This window comes from Ranitomeya variabilis, chromosome 6 (assembly GCF_051348905.1).
Source record: "Ranitomeya variabilis isolate aRanVar5 chromosome 6, aRanVar5.hap1, whole genome shotgun sequence".
In the NCBI taxonomy this organism is placed as follows: Eukaryota; Metazoa; Chordata; class Amphibia; order Anura; family Dendrobatidae; genus Ranitomeya; species Ranitomeya variabilis.
In genome coordinates this window covers 343,432,357-343,454,496 of record NC_135237.1, presented here as the reverse complement: position 1 = coordinate 343,454,496, position 22,140 = coordinate 343,432,357, and the positions used below count along the sequence as shown (strand labels likewise).

The following is a 22,140-nucleotide window of genomic DNA, read 5'->3' as shown; positions in this document are numbered from 1 at the left end:
ATATCTAAATTAAGTCATTTCTTGCAATGCAGCTTTATCCCACTGCACTACTACATACGGTAATGCAGCCACACAGTAATGGGCAGCACGGTGGCTCAGTGGATAGCATTGCAGCTCTGGAGTCCTGGGTTCAAATCCCACCAAGGACAACATCTGCAATGAGTTTGTATGTTCTCCCCGTGTTTGCGTGGGTTTCCTCTGGGTACTCTGGTTTCCTCCCACATTCCAAAGACATACTGATAAGGGAATTTAGATTGTGCCCTCCATTGGGGACAGCGATGATAATGCATGTAAAGCGCTGTAAGCTATATGTTAGAGCTATATAAAAATAAAGATTGTTATTATTATAATGTAGCTACAGAGGTGGAAAACCTCTTTATTTGCCAGTAACACCTCCATGTTACTGCAAACTCATTGGTGACCCTAGGTGGGCATGTCGCTCCATGCATGTGGTAGCTACATCGTAGTATCCATTGAAATAACTAGAGTCTGATGGGCCCAGTGCAAAATTTGGACCTGGGCTCCCACCTGCATGTTGGTCAGATATATGGGCCATTGTAGAATTCTAGATCCTATATAGCCATTCACGTTTTCCCCCATGTAATAATGTCCCCCGTACTTGCTCCTACTTGTAATAATCTCCCCGATCCTGGGCCCCTTCGAGTATTAATTCCCCCTTGCTGTACCCAATGCTAAAACATTGTTCCCCATCCTGGACCCCTTCCTGGTTTATTTTCCCCTTCCCGGTATAATGCATCCATCCCGATATAATGTCCCCCATCCTGGTATAATGTCCTCCATTCTGCTATATTTCCCTATTCTGGTATAATGTCTCCATCCTGGTATAATGTTCCCCATCTTAACATAATGTCCCAATCCTGGTATAATGTCTTCCATCCTGGTATAATGACCCTATTCTGTCATAATGTTTCCATCCTAGTATAATGTCCCCATCCTGGTACAATATCTCAATTTTGGTATACTGTCCTTGTCATAGAAAAATTAAAATTCATAAGACTTAAGAAGGGAGAAAAAGCTGACAATTAAAACAACCTTTGAAGCAGCAACCCCTTTGTAGCTGACCCCCTTCTTTGAAAACAGGCAATTAAGGAAAATCCTAATTGCTAGCAGATGTGAAGCCAATCTTAGCTTGAAACAAAAGAATGCGGAGAAGGGCAGATTTACAAGCGGTAGAGATAAGAGCCTCAGCTAACAAGAGAATTGTAAAATCCTTTGTTTACCTTCTAAAGTTATGAAAGGAGGTTTTGAACTGTGTTGATATAATAGGAAAGTCATATTTTTGGAAACGTAATGAAATGGCGAATGCAAAGCATGGTTTTGCATTGCTGGACAATGGCCGTGGTTTCGCCAACTGGATATCGACCACATAAATGACAATATCTATGCTATATCTCTTATCTATGAACAGATAAAATCATGATGGGAAAGATGACGGTAATATCTCCTGACTTGGACATACAGAGGCGAAGATATTGGAAAAGTTATGTATCTCATAATTTTCTGAGACTAAGACACATCTCATAGTTCTCTGAAGACCAGCCCTGTTATGGGTCACCAGAGGGAAGGTGTGTGGGTCTACCTTGTGTTAATAAAAAGCCAATGCCAATGATTCTTGTTCAATGGCAGGAAGATACATTGCTGAGTAGGATTGATCCATGTATTACTGGAGTTCTTCCTTCCATGAATCTGAGCCATTTCCGTGACCCAGGTTTAGTAATTTTCTTTCGTTATTTCATTTTATTTTATGTACAGTTGTGCTGAAAAGTTTACATAACCCGGCAGAATTTTTGCTTTCTTGGCCTTTTTTTCAGAGAATATGAATGATAACACCAAAACTTTTCTTCCACTCTTGGTTAGTGGTTGGGTGAAGCCATTTATTGTGAAACTACTTTGTTTCGTCTTTTTAAATCATAGTGACAACCTAAAACATCCAAATGACCCTGATCAAAAGTTTACATACCCCATTTCTTAATACCATGTATTGCCCCCTCTAACATCAATGACAGCTTGAAGTCTTTTGTGGTAGTTGTGGATGAGGTTCTTTATTTTTTCAGATGGTAAAGCTGCACACTCTTCTTCGCAACAAGCCTCCAGTTCTTGTAACTTCCTGGGCTGTCTAGCATGAACTGTGCGCTTGAGATCTCCCCATGTGGCTCAATGATATTGAGGTCAGGAGACTGAGATGGCCACCCCAGAACCTTCACTTTATTCTGCTGTAGCCAATGACAGGTCAACTTGGCCTTGTGTTTTGGATTGTTGTCATGTTGGAACATCCAACTACATCCCATGTGCAGCTTCTAGGCTGATTGCAAATTAGCCTCCAGTATTTGCTGATAACGTGCTGCATTCATCTTTCCTTCAACTTTGACCAAGTTTCCTGTGCCTTTGTAGCTCACACATCCCCAAAACATCAGCGATCCACCTCCGTGCTTTACAGTAGGAATTGTGTTCATTTCATCATATGCCTTGTTGACCTCTCTCCAAATGTAATGTTTATGGTTGTGGCCAAAAAAGTTCAATTTTGGTCTCATCACTCCAAATTACCTTGGTCCAGACGTTTTGAGGCTTGTCTCTGTGCTTTTTTTCATATTCTAGGCAAGATACAGTGCCTTGCAAAAGTATTCGGCCCCCTGGAACTTTTCAACCTTTTCCCACATATCATGTTTCAAACATAAAGATAACAAATGTAAATTTTTGGTGAAGAATCAACAACAAGTGGAACACAATTGTGAAGTTTTGAAATTTTACATTTTTGTGGAAATTCAAAAACTGAAAAGTGGGGCATGCAATATTATTCGGCCCCACTTAATAACTTAATACTTAATACTTAATACTTTGTTGCGCCACCTTTTGCTGCGATTACAGTTGCAAGTCACTTGGTGTATGTCTCTATCAGTTTTGTACATCGAGAGACTGAAATTCTTGCCCATTCTTCCTTGGCAAACAGCTCGAGCTCAGTGAGATTTGATGGAGATCGTTTGTGAACAGCAGTTTTTAGCTCTTTCCACAGATTCTCGATTGGATTGAGATCTGGACTTTGACTTGGCCATTCTAACACCTGGATATGTTTAGAATGATTTTGCTTTATGTTTAGGATTATTGTCTTGTTGGAAGGCAAATGTCCGTCCCAGGTTGTTTTCAAGAATGGTCCTGTATTTGGCTCCATCTATCTTCCCATCAATTATAACCATCTTCCCTGTCCCTGCTGAAGAAAAGCAGGCCCAAACCATGATGCTGCCACCACCATGTTTGACAATGGAGATGTTGTGTTCAGGGTGATGAGCTGTGTTGCTTTTACGCCAAACATATCGTTTGGCATTGTTGCCAAAAAGTTCGATTTTGGTTTCATCTGATATTTACTTTAAATGAATGCAATGGGGTAGTAATTTTATATATATAGTCATGTAATACCCTAAAATATAGATTTTATTAAATATAGTTAAAAATGGCAACAACCAATGGCACACCGAAAACAACACACCGTGAAAAAAACTAGGATGGGGAAAGGGTCAGACCCTAGTATATATCTATGCTGTAGGCTGCCTATCTGCGGGGGTTGGCACCCTAGGGGAAACGTATTGGTGCCCCCGCTCCGTGATGGCTGGCCCTGGGGTCCCTAGATTGACCCTGATTGGCCCACAATGTCCCTCTGCCCACACAAGATAGCACTAAAGGTACCCCTATTGGCTAGACATAGATAACACCTATACCTAGGGAGACCTAAACCCCACACTGTGCAATATAAAAACAGTAAGAGAACATGTTACTTAGGCGTTTAGTGGCAGAATATGCACTCATAGCCCTGATTATAGATGATCTTTGGCACGAATGCCTAGCGTGGATTACCACAATGTAATTAGCCTCAGATACTATGCCACTACAGATATTTCACCAAATATATGGAGTTATGAACACATACGATGGTGAGTAGTAGACATTCTAGAGTCATTATATGAATCTCTGCTAGTAGGCCACGTGGGTTACCACAGTATCATAAGTCCCAGCTACAATACAGCTGCAGAATGTTTCACCAAAATGGATGCAATTATGAGCACATGCAATGATGAACAGAAAACATTCCAGAGACATTTGATAAGTCTCTGCTAGCAGGCCACTGCCTGTTTTAGATGCACAACATATTGCAAGAGCTGGAACAGATAAATACATATATGCTTGATACTCATCATTCAGATGCTATGCCGCCCGCCTAGTCTGTATTTAGCCTCAACGCGTTTCGCCTCTCTGGCTCATCAGGAGGCCCGATTTCATGTCATGTTTCTCGATAGGTTGTGATAGAGTTGACATTGGATAGGAAGTCAGTCAGAAGCTGACTGGGCTCGGCCCAGGCAACACCTGTCAGGCAGACAGGGGGAAAGGAGGAACATCTGAGCTGCAGACAGAGGGTCCCTGTCAGGGGTGGGATCCTGGCAGAGGCCTAGTACGAGACAGAAAGACACGGAGCTGCGCCTGCCCCACGTGCGGCAGCATCCTAAGAAAGGACAAGAAAGAAATTGTATTGTGGAGAGTGAGAAACAAAGTCACAGCACAAGGAGACAACATCAGGAGGAGTTCTGCCCTGAGAGAAAGGCTGCCTCCTTCTGAGGCGCGTAGCCGGTGGCCAGCACACCGAGGGAGTAATTGACTCTATGCATTACTTCAGAGACCGGCAGGACAGTCAATTCCAAGTTGGCTGCCCGACCTTAATACCTAAGAAGACACAGTGGTAAATTGTGGGGGTCGGGGGGTCTCTAGGGTCCCTATAAACAAGCCTCAGGCCATCAGTCATACGGGTTTGTCCTATCCATAACATCTGGGGGACAGAGAGGAAGAAATAACATCTAGAACATCTACAAAGGTTGTAAGGACTATCCCGAGTTGCTCAGCAGGGAGGTACTACAACACCCAGGCGCTAGTAAGAAGGCTACTGATTTCCAGCGGATAAGGGAACTCTTGATTTGCCTTCGGACCGGCCGGACTCTGCCTTCCCTGTGATCTGTACCCTGGACTGTGGATGCTGAAGTCTTCAGTAAAAGGTAAAGAGACTGCACCATTTGTGTCCTCGTTATTCACTGCGCCTTACACCATCACCATCTACACCTCTGGGAAGCCCTGGGTATACACTTCACCTGTGGGAAAGTATACCATCTAGCTGCCATTCCATCACCCCAGCGGACCCCTAAGCAGCGTCGGTCACCCTGACCGAATACCACAGGTGGCGTCACGAACATTTTCCATATAAACATTCTGCCGTTTATTGGACGCCCCTCATAGGGCCACGGGCCGGGTCGGGCCACCGTGACATCCCCGTCGAGTACTGAAGGACCCGATACCGAGTACCCCATTGCCCTTACGTGGAGGCGATCCAATACTCCTTCCATTTCAATATGATTGCTTGCACAGTGCTCCTTGGGATGTTTAAAGTTTGGAAATCATTTTGTATCCAAATCTGGCTTTAAACTTCTCCACAACAGTATCACAGACCTTCCTGTTGTGTTCCTTGGTCTTCATGATGATCTCTGTGGTTCAAACAGAACCCTGAGACTATCACAGAGCAGGTGCATTTATAGGGAGACTTGATTACACACAGGTGGATAATATTTATCATCATTAGGCATTTAGGACAACATTGGATCATTTAGAGATCCACAATGAACTTCTGGAGTGAGTTTGCTGCACTGAAAGTAAAGGGGACGAATAATATTGCACGCCCCACTTTTCAGTTTTTGAATTTCCACAAAAATTTAAAATAACCAATACATTTCATTCAACTTTACAATTGTGTTCCACTTGTTGATGACTCTTCACCCAAAATTTACATTTGGTATCTTTATGTTTGAAGCATGATATGTGGGAAAAGGTTGAAAAGTTCCAGGGGGCCGAATACTTTTACAAGGCACTGTACTTTGTGGCATTTGCGCAGTAGTGGCGTTCTTCTAGTGACTCAACCATGCAGCCCATTTTTCTTCAAGTGCATCTTGAAACAGCCACACGGCTAGGTTTCAGTGAGTACAGTAGCTGATGTTATTTGTGGGTTTTTCTTTGCATCCCGAACAATTTTCCTGACAGTTGTGGACAAAATTTTTGTTGGTCTACCTGACCGTGGTTTTGTTTTTACAAAGCCCCTGATTTTCCTTTTTTTAATCACAGTTTGAACACTGCTGACTGCCATTATCAATTCCTTGGCTATCTTTTTGTATCCTTTTCCTGTTTTATACAGTTCAACTACATTTTCCTGTAGATCCGTTGACAATTCTTTTGCTTTCCCCATGACTCACAATCTAGAAACGTCAGTGGTTGGATGAAAGATGCAAGAGTCTGTCTGGATCCCAGAAACTCACTCAGCTTTTATGCACACACACAGATTAGAAGTAAACAGGTCACAGTTGAGGATGTTACCTTTAGTAGCCATTCAAACCCATTTGTGTCAACTTCTGTGCATGTTATCAGGCCAAAATCACCAGGGTATGTGAACTTTTGATCAGAGTCATTTGGATGTATTGGGTTGTCATTCTAATTTAAAAAGAGAAAACACAGTAGTTTGACAACCCTCAGCTGTCAGCTTCAGCAAGGTTGGTTATCAAGAATAGAGGGGTCCTCACGCTATTTTTTTAATTGTTTGTAAGACACCTCTCCATTACTAATCCTATAGTTATATGTGAAATAAAGACACAGACAGAATCCTTTAATTGAAGAAATGAGACAGACTCCTTTAATATTCTCAATTAAACCATACTTAAGACCACGCCTAATTCCACCGAAGCCCTTGATCTCCTGTAATAAAAATAAAATAAAAAAAGGGTATGTAAACTTTTGATCAGGGTCATTTGGATGTTTTGGGTTGTCATTATGATTTAAAAATGCATATGCTGTATTGTTTTGTCCCCTTTGTAAAATCTTTTGTATATTTTTATAAACACTGCCTACTTTCTGGATTAAATATAAAATGTAATAGCTTTGTTCCTCTTGCTCTATAAACCGTATCTTTGAAGACATGCGCTAACTGGTGTCTAATCATCCTGTAAAGCGATTAGTATTGGCAGCTAATAGTTTTTCTTGGGTTATTGTGGAGCTTGGCAGTGACTGAACCGGGGTATACATATACATTCCATGCTTTGGAATTGGTGTAGTTTTTACTATATGGTCATTGTAAGTTTCCCAATAATCAGCCTAGGAGTGAAAGCAGCTGTCACCTTGTCCATCAGTGGTTGGTCAATTGCATATTGTCCTGATGATTGGAGGCAGTGGAGTGTTGTTTCCTTGACAGTCTTTATCCTGGTATAATGTCCTCTATTCTGGAATATAGTCCACCATTTTGATATATTGTCCCCATTTTGGTATAATGTTCCCCATCCTGGTATAATGTTCCCCAGTCTGCTGTAATGTCTCCATTCTGGTATATTGTCCCCCATCTTGGTATAATGTGCCAACCCTGGTATAATGTTCCACATCCTGGTATAATGTTCCCCAATTCTTGGCCCTTTCCGTTGAACTCAAGCACATTTTAAAAAGAAATAAAATGATTTTGATCACATTCCTCCTTTACCATGTGGAGTCGACTTCTGTAGCAAGCAGCTGACTTTGGCATGCCAATATGGGCTGTGCATGATGTCACTGCCATACACCACGCATCACTGGCACGCTGGGGACCTCTGATTGGCCGGCGGAGTGTATTGCAATGCAGTGAGCCAACAGGTCTTTGCACCGCAATACATTTCAAGTGAATGTGCATCAGAGGACATACATCCAGGTAAAACTGGCTTCAACAGGCCCCCATTCCACACGGGCCTGGTTGCAGTTGCACCCTCTGTGAACATCATTGTTAAGCCACTGGTGGAATTCCAACTTTAGTACACATGACATAAAATGTACCATTTTTAAGTAATTCAATTATCTAAGATGAAAATATACCGCAAGCTGTCTAAGATGAAGGAAGCCTGCAAAAACATTATGATCTCGGCATGAATGGGTATTAAAAGGTACCATTCCATTCAGTGGAGCTGTGGCGTATATTGGTCAGATGTAGTACGACTTTTTTTTATATTTATACAACTTTATGAAAGTTAGTATAGATATTTATTTTTAGAAGTATAGAAAATCATGGTATGCTAAACTCATATTAAGAAAAATATATACCTTAACCACTTCGTGACCAGAAAATTTTCTATTTTTTGCACTTCCATTTTTAACTCCCCTTCTTCCAAGACCCATAACTTTTTTATTTGTCCATCAACAAAGCCATGTGATGGCTTGTATTTTTTGTGAGACGAGCTGTAGTTTTGAATGACGCCTTTCACATGACCATGTAATGTGCCGAAAAAAGGGAAAAATATTCCATGTGTTGTAAAATGCTGAAAAAAATTGCAATTCCGCTATAGTTTTGGGGGGTATTCATTGGGGTATTTTACAGTATACAGTACATTATGTGGCACGATTCTTCAGATCAGTTCAAGTACTTCGATACCAAAGTTAAAAAAAAAAACTTTATATTTTTGTGGTAAAAAACCCAGAACTTTGTGTCACTATTTTCAGAGATCCGTAATGTTAATATTTTTCAGTCAATGGAGCTGTGTGATGATTTGTTTCTTGGGTGCTTAGCTTACATTTTTTTATTAATAACATACCAGTTTGATCTCCTTTTATTGCTTACTTAGCTTTTACGTAATCTGTTACACAAGTCACAAAGGTCCCTCTTCTAGGACTTAAAAGGAACCTGTCACCAGGTTTCGCTGATATGAGATACGGCCACCACCTTTCAGGGCTGATATACAGCACTCTATAATGTAGTATATAAGCCCCCAACCCAACCTGTAAGAGAAGAAAAATAACTTTTATTATACTCATGTGCAGGGCGGTCTGGTCCGAGCGGTGTCACTGTTCTTGGTCCGGCGCCTCCCTTCTTCTTACGATTGCCGTCCTCTTTCCTGTTTCGTGTGGATGATGCGTCCTTACATCATACACACAGTCTCCGCGTCATCGTTCTCGTGAGCAGATCTACTTCTCTGCCATTTTGAAGGCAGAGCAAAGTACTGTAGTGCGCAGGCCCCGGGAAAAGTCAAAGAGCCCCTGACAGTGACTGACAAGCCGTTTACTATACGTGCACACAGGGAGAGACTTATCAGTTACTGTCAGCAGGCTAGGAGAAGTCACTGGGGTCCTGCCTCTATGACTAGTGTATAGCAAGGTTTAACCCGGTGGCAGGTAATAAAAGTATATTTTCCTCTGAAACACCGCAGACTGATTGTACAGTCAGGGGCTGTTACATGCTGCACTTTAATTTCAGAAAATATATAAAACATACAATTAGTAATTCAGTATGCCATTAACTCTGCATCAGTGAACAGTACATACATTAATGTGGTATAACTAGTCACTCTAGTAATAGATTGTAGATTGGACGGGTAAGGCTGATCCACTATTATTGTTTTCCAAAGTCAACACCTTTGGCACTGGGCAGGTGCTCATTCCTCACACCTCCCAAACTGGCAGTGCAGCTTTCATTGCCAAATTAATTATGGGATCTGATTAGGTATGGACAATGATTGGAAAGCTCTCCTGGCATGCAAACCACACAATCCCCCATTGAATTCAAGTTCTCTTTGTACAATGTCAATGATTTAAAGCCTTGTACAGGTGATCAATTTAAAAAAAAAAATAGTTTCAATTAATCAAGGAAACTTGGTTTCCAGAGACCTAGCAATTATAAAATGCATAATGCGTACAGTAAGGGATGGGGAAGTGGAAGTGCTGATGGTGCATTCATTGCTGGAACACAAACCACATGCCCATCCACGACGCATAGCTTCCTGTCCCACTCTGTGGGGAGGCACGGGACATCACTTCTGAAGCCACACTAGTGCAAACAGTTGGTCGATTGGATAGCAGATAATGCTTCCAGCTTGTTTGCCATCACCACCCAGTCTTCCACATGGTCCAGTCTAACCTCCCAAGAGTCTGGATCACTTAATCCTCACCCTGATCCTCTTTCCTCTCACAACGTCGAGTCAGAGGAGACTAGTGATCCCACAGTAGGGCTCTCCGAGGGGCTCTGTACATCATCATTTTTAGATCGTGGCCATCACCTTGAATGTTGCAAGTGGGAGAGGAGGACATTCTATTTAGTGATGCATAAAACTTAGAGCAGCCACGGTCACAAGAAGATGATAGTGGGGAAAGGCAAATTTTGTGTAAGGAGTCAGTTGATGATGAACACACAGTTGCCGGTAAGTCATGTTTTTGTTAAGTCACCAATTCAGGAGGACCAGGGTGCGGCGATGGAAGACGACGTCACTGACACCACCTGGGAAGCTGGCGTGCAGAGAGAGGCCAGCAGCGCTGAGTGGTAAGCATCAGCAACACTGAAACAGGCAGGAAGAGGCAGTGAGGTGACCAGAGGGAGCAGGCGGGCAACTGTTCGGCAGAACACCAACACTCATGAATTTCTCCATCAAAGAGTTAGGTGTTCCCCAGTCTGGGACTTTTTTAAAAAGCATTCTGAGACATGAAAAATGGTCATTTGCAACCTGTGCCATGCCAAGGTCAGCAGGGGCCTGACTACTAAGAGCCTAACCACCACCAGCATGATCAGGCACATATCATCTAAGCACCAGACTCAGCAGGCCAAACGCCTGGGTCCACAATTGGTGCCAGTGTGTGATACCACTGCCTCTCCCCTTGTGCTAGGTACTTGCAAATCCCCTGTTCATGACACTGGCACAGATGCCCCCCCCCTGCCATGCACCTGTTCTTGCACATTCTGAAGCACTATCATCAGGCACTTAGAAAAACTTGTCCCAGCACAGCGGTCAGCTGTCCCTACCCCAGGCCTTGGAACAAAAAAGAAAGTTCCCAGCCACCCAATTGTAGACCATGTACCAGGGTGGTCTCTCCCAGAATATTGCGGGCAGAGGACAAAGAATATGACCAAACAATTTGTCAAGGAACTACTTTTTACTAACAACGGAACCTGAGACCCTGACATTGCAAGAAAGGAACACAGTTAAATTTCACACACCTATACCGGGTCGGCTAGGACCCCTGTGCTGCACAACCAATAGGTCCAGGACGTTCTATTGGATACACTATAATTTGCCTGACCTATGATTCCGCCTAATGTGGTAACCAAGAATTGACCAAGGGCAAATGTGTGATTAAATGGGTGCAAGAGGCAGTCCCTGCAGTGGTGCAGCGCAGAGATTCACAAACTTAATTCTCTAAGATTACAATTTTGTTAGGCTATATGTATACAAGTTCCCCATAATGAGGTTAGTATTTAGCTCTGGCTATACAGTTCTACTAGCAACCAATGTATGTAGCTGAAAATCTATGTTTAGCACCAAACTTTCTCTAAGTCTGCGTGTACGCTCAAACCGGGATCTCTGTGATTGGCCATAAGCTCCGGAATTATTGGCCATAACCTAGCTACTGGTGCGGCTGGTTGGTTAGCCTTTCGGCCATTTAGCTGGGAAGCCAAGGAGTGGATCCTAGACTGGTCACCTGGAGCGTAGTTTTAGCCTGATAGGCTAGCAGGAGGTCCTCCACATCATTGCAGATGCCTTGGGGGGAATCCAACTTTGCATCTAACCGTAATCCCCCCAAAGTAATTCTTTCTCTCTAGCAGAAGTAACGGGAACAGGAACATGTTTCTCCAGTACTCTGGTTTCTGGAACACAACGCGCTGTGAGCTCCCAGGATGGCAGTAAATTATCCTACTCCAGTCAGCTCTATACTCGAACTGAAAAACACCATGAGGTCTGCAATAGAGTGTATTCAAGAGGCAACAGTGACCTTTTGTGGCTGGAGTCTGATATTGCAACAATGTCTATTCATTACCATCTCACATGCCACCCTACTAGAGGTTGGCATCCCCGACACACCTTCCCAGATGAAATTGTTGTGCGCATAGCGTTGTGGGGGTACACCTGTTGTGGCCCGAGTGGTCCTTTGCAGGACCGGAGCTGTCGACTCCCCCTGGTGTACTATCGCTGTGGACAGCCACAGGTTTGACTGGAGCAGTCATCGCTTCCTGTATATCTTCTCTGGGGGAACCACAGTTTGTGAAATAGTCTCTCTGGTGGGCAATATTACAACAGATAGGCCCTCAATCTACAAGGGAGTGAGTACAGCTCAACAATCAATATCTATGGGTGGGTCAGCTCTCCGTGGTTCAGGTGTCACCTCAACGACTGCTGGTTCTTCAAACTGGCACCATTGCAGCATGTTGTGATGGAGATTCCTGGTCGGCCCTGCAATCCCTAGTAGTTCCACCTCATACACGGGAATATTGGGCCCCAATGTCATTTTCACCACATACTGTACTGCCTCCCACAATCATCTAACTTCCCAGATCGTTTTTTGACTCGGACTAGCAATCTTTTCCCTGGATCAAACACTTCGTTCTGTACACTCTGGTCATGATGTGTCATCTGTCTCAACCGATCATCCACCACTCTGTGCACCATTCTGAAGCACTACCGATGCTCCTGGGCCCACATGCTAGTGGTCCGACGAGGCTCAGTCATGTACAGGTCTTCAATCTCCCTGCCTTTCCGAACATCAGCATGTGGGGCGAGTACCCGGTTGTGCTGTGCACCCAATTGTTATAGACCCATATCAGTTCAGGCAGGTACTCAGGCAAGCATGCTTTTTGATAATTCTCCAAGGTCTGCAGCATTTGCAGGAGGGTGCGGTTGAAACCTTCATATGCACTGTTGCTTTGCGGAAAGACGCTCCGTGATCAGAATGAATCCACCGTGGACACCCAAACATTTGAATGAAGTAATGAAATACCTCCTCATCGGAACCCAGTATAATGCATCTGTATTTCCATTTTCCCATCCTGACCTGAATTTGATAACTGTAGTTAAACTTAGTCAGCTGTGCCATCCACCTCTGTTCTAGCACCCCCAGTTTGGCGTTTTGCAGATGGGCCAACGGATTGTTGTCAGTCATTACTACCACTTCAGCCCCTGTTAGGTACTCTGCAAATCGTTCAGTCATAGTCCAAATCAAAGTCAGTAGCTCTAGCCTGAATGAACTATAGTTTGCAGGATTACGTTACGTCTCTCTTAGGGAATGGCTTCCATAGGCGACTACTCTGTCCTGGCCATCCCTTACCTGCGAGAACACTGCTCCCAGACTATGATGAAAATTGAATGAAGTACCTTGTAAAAATCCCTGAGCTCATCTGATTCTGCTACTCTTTTCCATTTTGCCCTGCATCACTCAGTTGCAGAGATATTCACATTTGTTTCCTTTGGAGCCCAGGATGTGAAGACTCTGAAGAAACGCCCAGTTGAATCACGAGCAGAGTCTTCACTGGGCGTGTACACTCTCACCCCTCCCTTCCAGACTCTGACAATCACAGCTCGGCAGCATATGAGACAACTGATTTGTATCATAATTATGACACAACTAAGGATTAAAGAAAGGAGAAAATTATTAGACATAGTTAAACACCAAGTAATGAGTCTACAAAATCAAAGGAAATCATATGACAAGACCTTTTAACACAAGTGTGTTTTTATCACCTTCCCACTACCCCTTTCTTCATGCAGTTAGGGGTTTGCCTTATGGTTCTGTGTACAGGACCTTAGAAGACTTTCAATTTACAGGAAGTCCCCTAGTATCCATCCTGGTTTGTCGTTCGTATAGGATGTAGTTAAAACTCTGAAATAGATGGTGTGTTGACCACAATGCTTTCTTTGGTTAATAATAATCAGAATATTTTTTTTGTCTATTTGATTATTTACTTAACATTTTCAATAAAAAATGTTGGGATACAAAGAAGCTATTTTGATTATTATCCAAAGAAAGCAGAATGTCCAACATACCTTCCACGTACTCCCTTCTAACATCATGTGATTCAGATGTATCTACAGGTGGATAATCTATCTCCAACCACTCAATCTTGAATTCACCTTCCACTAAGGCGGCAAACTGAGCACAAATCACACCCCAACATAGCTTACATACCCCAGATACACAAGAAGCTGCCACCATGCGGCAAACAGACGGGGTGCTCAAAATGCATACTGGTATTCAACAGTCAAAAGGCCAAAGACTCTTCAGAAGCTCATGGATTCTTTAGCGTATGCAAGCACCAAACATATTACATTTTTAGGCTTTAAAGGGTTGTTCCCTTTCAATTAAATGTCTTCACTAAAGTTTGCTACAATAAAACTAAACCTTGTTGTACTCACCTTCCCTGTATTCACCTGTAAGTCTGCAGTGCTGTTCACGATGTCTGGTGTTGGTTGTGGCACTGACATCACGTCTGTAGGGTAGCATCCAACCTGTGAGCTTAGTGGTTCTAAAGGGGTATTCCATTTACACTGGAGAGCCCTGTTAAAGCCGCCGAGCTCACTCGTTTGCTAAAACATTGTAAAGAGGATGTCAGCGATGCAGCCAATGCCAGAGACCAGGAACAGCAACAAAGATTGATTGTGGACCCAGTGAAGGAGAGGACAACGCAGTTTGTTTTTTTATTGCAAACTGCAGCCAAGGGAGAAATTTAATTTAAATTGAACCTCTATACAGTACAGGGAACCTATCATCAGGAAAAAATGCAATTAACCTGCAGATATGGGGTTAATCTGCAGGATTATAGCGTTATTATCCTACCCGGCACCTGCACTTAGCCAAACGCTTCAGGGATTAAATTAACTTTATTTCCCCCTCAGTGTTCGGATTTCAGTCACGTGGGTTGCACCGGTTCAATAACTGCTCTGAGTATACAGGGCGGTGGCTGTAACTGCGCCCCTGGCCCTGACTGACACTGGCTCTGCAACACCACAGCTCGCCATGAATTAGATGAGCTGTGGCGTCGCACCCCAGATCTGCCTATTTTGGTGTACCTCAGAGAAACTGTTGCCAAAAGGTGCAACATTTTTGCTCAGTTCAGAAATGCACAACAGGTTTTGTGACTTTTCAAATCTTGTTAAGCGAGTTTTCTTGTATAAAAGCTTTGATAAATAGTGGCCTTTTGGGCTTACACCAAACCCTACCAATTAAAGATCTTTCCTCTCACCTGTTAGTTTAAATAGAGCTCTATCATCCAGCATCTCTCCCTATCATCTACCACTTGGCCTCGTTCCTGTGCCACATGTAACCACGTCACGAAATGTGGTCACATGGGGATGCTCATTAAAGACACAGTTGCGTTGGCAGTGGAGACTGTAACTAAACTAAATATACACTTTCATCCAAAAGTTTTGAAATGCATTTATTTATTTTTTTAATAGCCTTTGGCTCTATCTCGAGCCATGGCAACTTGATGGTTGAGCGGATCTGTAGGAAGATTGATCTGGTGCAAGCCTAGATAGGTCCACCAGGGTCTTCTCCACCTTTTTCTTGATTGTATCAAACCATTGGGTTGTTGTTCTTCCTCTTCGCCTTATTCCATCTGTTCTCCCAACCATGATGTCCTTCTCCAGTGACAACTGTTTTCATATGATGTGTCCCAAGTAGGCAAGTCGTAGCTTGTTGATATTTGCTTCGATTGACATGTCTGGCTTCATTTGTTCCAAAATTGTTTTGTTCTTCTTACCATCCATGGTATTGCTAACATCCTTCTCTAGGACCAAATTTCGAAGGTGTCAATTCTTCTTCTGGGTGGTTTCATTATCATCCAAGTTTCACATCCATATGTTACCATAGAAAAGACCAAACTATATACAAGCCATTTCTTTGTCGCCAATTAAATGTTCTTCAATTTGAAGACCTTTGTCCGATGACTTCATTGTTGATTTGTCCATAGCTATTCTCCTATTGACTGCCGGTGTCGTCACTTCATCTTGAGTGATCATCGATCAGAGTTGGTTCAGGTCCTTTACAACTTACAGTTTGTTGCCATCCATTTCAAACGTGTCCCGGTCGGACATGGCAGTAGTCAATATCTTTGTCTTCTTTTTATTATCAGTCAAAATTGGAAAATTATTATTTTTAATTCTTTTATTTGGGTACCCATTAAAATGTGTACACTAGTGTAATATGACTGATGCAAGTCAGAATGTTTTCATAGACAAGGCTTTCATAGATGAACAATTGAATATTTTACATCAAACCATCCCGAAAACTCTGGCCTTTCTGGAGGAGCTAAGAGTTTGACTGGCACAATAGATCTCACCCCTATTGAGCTATTGTAGACTACACGTCATAGGAAGGTAATAAGGTAATGGTATTGCCTGTATTCAGCAGCGTGCATATTCATATCACTGTACATTATTGGCTTTCCTTAGTGTCATATATATTCATATGCCAAATGATAAATACAATGGAGCAACTTGAAGCTCATAGGCTTGTGAGCGAAATCAGCTTTTTGTAGTACAGTGCAAAATAGTGACAAGCGAGTATGCTCGGGTGTTAATCGAGTATCTTGGACGTGCTCGAGTAATATGTTTGAGTCCTTGTGGCTGCATGATTCACGGCTGTTAGACAGGGCTTGCCTAACAAACAGATAGTCCCCGCATGTGTTGTTGCAGTCTAACAGCTGCGAATCATGCAGTCGCTGGGACTCAAACATATTATTCGAGCACCCCCTAGATACTCAGAATAACACCCGGGCATGCCCGATAACATATTATCCCAGCACATCTCTAGTGTCAAATTTAATATAAATTAAATTTAATATAAATGAATATATACAAGCCGCTCTGAAGAAGCAACACACAGAGAAGCCGCAGTTCTATACTCAAAGTAAATTCCTGTTTATTTAGATTCAAAGCAGGTTTATTTAGACAGGTAAACAAAAGAATGGCAAATATTCACGGTGGTCCTGACATGCACAATAGATGCAGTAATGCAGGACTAGGACAGAACTTGTTCTTCAAGGTTGGCTGTTGCATGAACAAAGGTCTATGCACATTGTTAATACAGGGAACAAGATGGAAGATGGTTTCCTTCACAGGCCGCCAATGCAAAATCTCCAAAAGTTCCCCCAACTATCAAGGTTCTTTAATAGCATTGGTCTTATAATATATGTCAAAGGTCCCAGTTGGACCTCCTAGGCTTCAGTGTTTGAATACAACGGCAACCCCTTCCTCCTCTATAGCTACACCCCTATTTATGTGCAGTTGGTCCTCACAATGGAACCATCTGGATTGCTGAACACTAGAAATCCACTAGAGGGTGACAGAGTGCAGTTTAAAATGCTGTATGTACTTTAATTCAGAATTCTGTTTCACTTCAATCTGCACTGAATATTTATTACTGTTTTCAATTTTGAATTCAGTCATCCATATTTTTCTCAGTCCTTTTATTTAAAAACCTCATAATTCCGATTTCTGCAAAATCAGTGGCTAAAATGGTCATAAGAGAATCTTATTTAGGCAAATCACCTTAGTAAAGGGCTGGCTAGGTATGATTAATAGGTACCAGGAAAAACACAGGTACATGGTAGGTCAGGAAACTTAATCTCTTCTCTAAATAAAACACATCTATAACTTTTGTTACACATGTGGCTTGTGACATTATACTGTTTTTCCTGAAGGGCAAAAATCGAAATAAAAGAAGTGGTGTTCTTTGAACAATTATTTTTGTCAGAAGCGCACACCAATACAACTCTGGCAGAACAAGACAGCAAGTTTTTAATTTCCTCACAGTACCACCACATAAAAAAAGAAAAAAAAAATCCCTGTTTCTATTGAAATAGATAGGTTTGCACACTGGTGGACGCAGATGGAAAAGAGCTCCTGTGCAAGAATAGCACAGTTGTGCTCAAAAGTTTATATACAGTGCCTTGTGAAAGTATTCGGCTCCCTGGAACTTTTCAACCTTTTCCCACATATCATGCCTCAAACATAAAGATACCAAATGTAAATTTTTGGTGAAGATAGAATCAACAACAAGTGGAACACAATTGTGAAGTTGAACGAAATGTATTGGTTATTTTAACCCCTTCCTGACATCTGACGTACTATCCCGTCGAGGTGGGGTGGGCCCGTATGACCACCGACGGGATAGTACGTCATAGGCGATCGGCCGCGCTCACCGGGGGAGCGCGGCCGATCGCGGCCGGGTGTCAGCTGCATATCGCAGCTGACATCCGGCACTATGTGCCAGGAGTGGTCACGGACCGCCCCCGGCACATTAACCCCCGGCACACCGCGATCAAACATGATCGCGGTGTACCGGCGGTATAGGGAAGCATCGCGCAGGGAGGGGGCTCCCTGCGGGCTTCCCTGAGACCCCCGCAGCAACGCGATGTGATCGCGTTGCTCCGAGGGTCTCCTACCTCCCTCCTCGCTGCACGTCCCGGATCCAAGATGGCCGCGGCATCCGGGTCCTGCAGGGAGGGAGGTGGCTTACCGAGTGCCTGCTCAGTGCAGACACTTGGTAAGCCTGCAGATCTGGCAGAGTGCTGTGCACACTGCCAGATCATCGATCTGTGATGTCCCCCCCTGGGACAAAGTAAAAAAGTTTAAAAAAATTCCCCACATGTGTAAAAAAATAAATAAAAAAAATATCCTAAATAAAGAAAAAAAATATATATATTATTCCCATAAATACATTTCTTTTGCTAAATAAAATAAAAAAAACAATAAAAGTACACATATTTAGTATCGCCGCGTCCGTAACGACCCAACCTATAAAACTGCCCCACTAGTTAGCCCCTTCAGTAAACACCGTAAGAAAAAAAAAAAAACGAGGCAAAAAACAACGCTTTATTATCATACCGCCAAACAAAAAGTGGAATAACACACGATCAAAAAGACAGATATAAATAACCATGGTACCGCTGAAAACATCATCTTGTCCCGCAAAAAACGAGCCGCCATACAGCATCATCAGCAAAAAAATAAAAAAGTTATAGTCCTGAGAATAAAGCGATACCAAAATAATTATTTTTTCTATAAAATAGTTTTTATCGTATAAAAGTGCCAAAACATAAAAAAATGATATAAATGAGATATCGCTGTAATCGTACTGACCCGACGAATAAAACTGCTTTATCAATTTTACCAAACGCGGAACGGTATAAACGCCTCCCCCAAAAGAAATTCATGAATAGCTGGTTTTTGATCACTCTGCCTCACAAAAATCGGAATAAAAAGCGATCAAAAAATGTCACGTGTCCGAAAATGTTACCAATAAAAACGTCAACTCGTCCCACAAAAAACAAGATCTCACATGACTCTGTGGACTCAAATATGGAAAAATTACAGCTCTCAAAATGTGGTAACGCAAAAAATATTTTTTGCAATGAAAAGCGTCTTTCAGTGTGTGACGGCTGCCAATCATAAAAATCCGCTAAAAAACCCGCTATAAAAGTAAATCAAACCCCCCTTCATCACCCCCTTAGTTAGGGAAAAATTAAAAAATGTATTTATTTCCATTTTCCCATTAGGGTTAGGGCTAGAGTTAGGACTAGAGTTAGGACTAGAGTTAGGGCTAGGGTTAGGGCTAGGGTTAGGGTTAGGGTTGGGGCTAGGGTTGGGGCTAGGTTTAGGGCTAGGGTTAGGGCTAGTGTTACGGCTAGTGATAGGGCTAGGGTTATTGCTAGGGTTAGGGCTAGGGTTGGGGCTAGGGTTGGGGCTACAGTTAGGGTTGGGGCTAAAGATAGGGTTAGGGTTTGGATTACATTTACGGTTGGGAATAGGGTTGGGTGTGTCTGGGTTAGAGGAGTGGTTAGGGTTACTGTTGGGATTAGGGTAAGGGGTGTGTTTGGATTAGGGTTTCAGTTATAATTGGGGGGTTTCCACTGTTTAGGCACATCAGGGGCTCTCCAAACGGGCCATGGCATCCGATCTGAATTCCAGCCAATTCTGCGTTGAAAAAGGAAAACAGTGCTCCTTCCCTTCAGAGCTCTCCCGTGTGCCCAAACAGGGGTTTACCCCAACATATGGGGTATCAGCGTACTCAGGACAAATTGGACATCATCTTTTGGGGTCCAAGTTCTCCTGCTACCCTTGGGAAAATACAAAACTGGGGGCCAAAAAATAAGTTTTGTGGGAAAAAAATTATTTTTTTATTTTCACGGCTCTGCGTTGTAAACTGTAGTGAAACACTTGGGGGTTCAAAGTTCTCACAACACATCTAGATAAGTTCCTTGGGGGGTCTAGTTTCCGATATGGGGTCAATTGTGGGGGGTTTGTACTGTTTGGGTACATCAGGGGCTCTGCAAATGCAACGTGACGCCTGCAGACCAATCCATTTAAGTCTGCATTCCAAATGGCGCTCCTTCCCTTCCGAGCTCTGTCATGCGCCCAAACAGTGGTTCCCCCCCACATATGGGGTATCAGCGTACTCAGGACAAATTGGACAACAACTTTTGGGGTCCAATTTATCCTGATACCCTTGTGAAAATACAAAACTGGGGGCTAAAAATCATTTTTGTGAAAAAAAAAAGAATTTTTATTTTCACGGCTCTGCGTTATAAACTGTAGTGAAACACTTGGGGGTTCAAAGCTCTCAAAACACATCTAGATAAGTTCCTTAGGGGGTCTACTTTCCAAAATGGTGTCACTTGTGGGGTTTTTTAATGTTTAGGCACATCAGGGGCTCTCCAAACGCAACATGGCATCCCATCTTAATTCCAGTCAATTTTGCATTGAAAAGTAAAATAGCGCTCCTTCCCTTCCGAGCTCTGCTATGCGCCCAAACAGTGGTTTACCCCCACATATGGGGTATCGTCGTACTCAGGACAAATTGCACAACAACTTTTGTGGTCTAATTTCTTCTCTTACCCTTGGGGAAATAAAAAAATGGGGGTGAAAAGATCATTTTTGTGAAAAAATATGATTTTTTATTTTTACGGCTCTGCATTATAAACTTCTGTGAAGCACTTGTTGGGTCAAAGTGCTCAACACACATCTAGATAAGTTCCTTAAGGGGTCTACTTTCCAAAATGGTGTCACTGGTACAGGGTTTCAATGTTTAGGCACATCAGGGGCTCTCCAAACGCAACATGGCGTCCCATCTCAATTCCAGTCAATTTTGCATTGAAAAGTCAAATGGCGCTCCTTCCCTTCCGAGCTCTGCTCTGCGCCCAAACAATGGTTTACACCCACATATGGGGTATCAGCGTACTCAGGACAAATTGGACAACAAGTTTTCGGGTCCAATTTCTTCTCTTACCCTTGGGAAAATAAAAAATTGGGGGCGAAAAGATCATTTTTGTGAAAAAATATGATTTTTTATTTTTACGGCTCTGCATTATAAACTTCTGTGAAGCACTTGTTGGGTCAAAGTGCTCACCACACATCTAGATAAGATCCTTAGGGGGTCTACTTTCCAAAATGGTGTCACTTGTGGGGGGTTTCACTGTTTAGGCACATCAGGGGCTCTCCAAATGCAACATGGCGTCCCATCTCAATTCCAGTCAATTTTGCATTGAAAAGTCAAATGGCGCTCCTTTCCTTCCGAGCTCTGCCATGCGCCCAAACAGTGGTTTACCCCCACATATGGGGTATCAGCGTACTCAGGACAAATTGTACAACAAATTTTGGGGTCTATTTTCTCCTGTTACCCTTGGTAAAATAAAACAAATTGGAGCTGAAATAAATTTTGTGTGAAAAAAAGTTAAATGTTTATTTTTATTTAAACATTCCAAAAATTCCTGTGAAACACCTGAAGGGTTAATAAACTTTTTGAAAGTGGTTTTGAGTACCTTGAGGGGTGCAGTTTTTAGAATGGTGTCACACTTGGGTATTTTCTATCATATATACCCCTCAAAATGACTTCAAATGAGATGTGGTCCCTAAAAAAAAATGGTGTTGTAAAAATGAGAAATTGCTGGTCAACTTTTAACCCTTATAACTCCGTCACAAAAAAAAAAATTTGGTTCCAAAATTGTGCTGATGTAAAGTAGACATGTGGGAAATGTTACTTATTAAGCATTTTGCGTGACATATGTCTGTGATTTAAGGGCATAAAAATTCAAAGTTGGAAAATTGCGGAATTTTCAAAATTTTCGCCAAATATTCGTTTTTTTCACAAATAAACGCAAGTTATATCGAAGAAATTTTACCACTATCATGAAGTACAATATGTCACGAGAAAACAATATCTGAATCGCCAAGATCCGTTGAAGCGTTCCAGAGTTATAACCTCATAAAGGGACAGTGGTCAGAATTGTAAAAATTGGCCCGGTCATTAACGTGCAAACCACCCTTGGGGGTGAAG

At 42.5% G+C, this 22,140-nt stretch overlaps 1 protein-coding gene across 2 annotated transcripts in view; it reads left to right on the top strand.

Annotated features, from left to right (window-relative positions):
- The window catches only part of ELOVL2 (ELOVL fatty acid elongase 2), a 345,230-nt gene that overhangs the window by 134,436 nt on the left and 188,654 nt on the right, over nucleotides 1–22,140 (top strand). The gene's annotated exons all lie outside the window — the stretch shown is intronic.